Genomic DNA, 2671 nt, shown 5'->3' with positions numbered 1-2671 from the left:
GGAAAATAGAGAACGTCGAATGTGTAAAAGCTAAGAAAAAAAGAAAGAAAAAAAGAAAGTAAGAAAGAAAGAAAGAAAGAAAGAAAGGAAGAAAGAAAATGAGAGAAAGAGAAAGAGAAAGAGAAAGAGAAGGAGCACGCAATTACCTGGTGGTAAACGGAAAACAAACTATAAAGGGAGATAGGGACGAAGATAGAGAAAGAAAGAGAGAGAGAGAGAGAGAGAGAGAGAGAGAAAGAGAGAGAGAGAGAAAAAAGGAGTAGGGATAAGGTAGAGGGAGGGGGTGGTAGCTTCTGACGGAGGGAATGGGAGGAATAGGAGAAACGCCGTGACGCGTACATGCTTCACTGAGTCGTGTGCAAGGAAGATAGAAACTCGGCGCTGCTAGAGAAAAGAAAGAGAAAGAGGGAGAGAGAGAGAGAGAGAGAGAAATAGAGAGAGAGAGAGAGAGAGAAGGAGATGCAGAGATTACCATATAATGGTGCCCCGAGGGCGCATAAGCTGCGCCACAACGTAATTTCTTCGTCCCTTTTCAACGAACGGTGGCAACGGTACTCGTGCGCATACACTCTATATATATATATATATATATATATATATATATATATACATGTATACTATATGTATGTTCATGTCCATGTGTAAAGGCAAAGTATGCACACGAACGTATTCTCTTCTCTTTCTCTCTTTCTGTTTTCTTCGTCTTTCACACTCGTGACTTCTACGTCTACCCTCTCCAACTTCTCTCGAAGAGAACTTGTTGCAATGCACGCGTTGCGTTGTCAAGTCAGTCAAATGTAATCCGCCTACTTATATATATGTACATATACACATATAAATATATATATATTATATATACATATGTGCGTGTGTATGTGTGTATATGTATATTTGTATATATATAATATCCCTTTCCATTCTTCATCTCTGTCGTACTATCGCACACATACAAATAATCGAGATATCATTCTCCAGCTTGGTCGTAGGTGATCGAACAAGAAGCATCCGAAGAGATAATATCTCTTAATCGTATCTGTCTTCAGAAATGCGATAAGTTTCTCGCAAATATTCTCCTCCTGCGAATAAATAATGGATCGGTAGTTCCTTCCGATAGTTCGGTAACTGGAAAGTCGCAGTGATAAATCCATGAAATAAATTTCGAGCAAAGGAGAGCATGGAAAACGCACGGTCTTTACACTTGTTAAACATCTTCACCGAGATGTCAGTGAGTTGGTGAAAGAGAAAAAGAGAGACAGAGAGAGAGAGAGAGAGAGAGAGAGAGAGAGAGAGAAAAAGAAAGAGAAAGGGAAGATACAAGAGAACCGACAAAATTATACGATTCCACGCTAATAAAACCCTCATGGATCGTCATCGATCCGAGAACAATACCCGATTGAAAGTCGTCGAGGACCGTGAAACGACGGGAGCAGCGATCGCAAGAGAAGAGGGTGATGAGGATACTGAGGAGGAAGAGAAGAAGGGGTGAGGAGGTAAAGGAGGAGGAGGAGGTGATGGTGGTACAGTGGGGGAGGGGATCGTTGCGTGGGAGTCGCGGTGCACCGGTGTATCTTACCCGTGAGTTACGTCTCACATTTTGACGTCTTCAGGCAGCACGTGACTCGTATATTTACGAGCGTCACATATGCACTCTCGCGAGAATCGAGAGAGGGGAGAGTTTAAAGAGAGGTACGAGAAAGAAAGAAAGAAAGAAAGAGAGAGAGGGGGAGAGAGAGAAGAAAAGAAAGAGAGGGAGAGTCGAGTTAACACACGCCCGTAAATACACCGAGAAGCCTCTCTTCTGCCGATGTTGATGGTGATGGTAGGAGTCCTGTTCGTGTGTAAACTCACTCACGCATCTTTCCAATACGAAAAGAGTAAGAAAGAGAGAGAAAAAGAGAGAGAGAGAGGAAGAGAGAGAGAGAGAGAGAGAGAGACACGCGTACGCAAGCAGTGGTGCCCAGCGTGCAACTCTCGCACGAGAAGGCAATGAACTTAACCTCCTCGAGTCTCTCGTATACGTGTACGAAGAGAGACGACGACACAACGCGAACGAAGAAAGGGAGGAGGACGATGTGCCGCGTCCTTACGCGCGTATAAACGCTACGTGTTTATATGCCCCTCTCACTCCGCTCCGTTCCGTCTGCTCTCGTGAAAATCTATTCGGTATATATATTTTTTGTTTTATTTTTTTTCTATTCTCTCCTTTCTCTCTTTTTTTCTAATCTTTTTTTTTTTGCTTTCCCTTCCATCGTTGTTATTGTCATTGTTGTTTTTGTATAAGATATGGAAAGTCGTCAAAAATTGTCGATAAAGTTAAATGCAAATGCAATATATTATATCGTTTTATTATAGAGATACTTTTTAGCACGTTCGAAATTTAATTGTTCCACCGGATTCGTTCAGAAAAAAAAAAGAAAGAAAAGGAAGAAGAAGAAGAAGAGGAAAGGAAAATTAAAAAATCAACGATATCCGGAATGGAATGGAAAATTAACAGAAAAAAGAAAAAACTCCGGTGGGGTAAATAGGTACCTATCTAAATACGATGGATCAGAAAAGACGTATTGCGACACGTGTCACTTGAGTTAAACCACCTTTACCTACTTACATGTATCCACAACGCGGCGCGAATTATAGGAGATGGCTTTTACGAAATATCGAGAAACTTTCGCTC

The sequence above is a fragment of the Vespula pensylvanica genome, chromosome 10 (assembly GCF_014466175.1).
Source record: "Vespula pensylvanica isolate Volc-1 chromosome 10, ASM1446617v1, whole genome shotgun sequence".
Taxonomy (NCBI): domain Eukaryota; kingdom Metazoa; phylum Arthropoda; class Insecta; order Hymenoptera; family Vespidae; genus Vespula; species Vespula pensylvanica.
The sequence above is the reverse complement of the archived record's forward strand: the minus strand, read 5'-3'. Positions refer to the sequence as shown.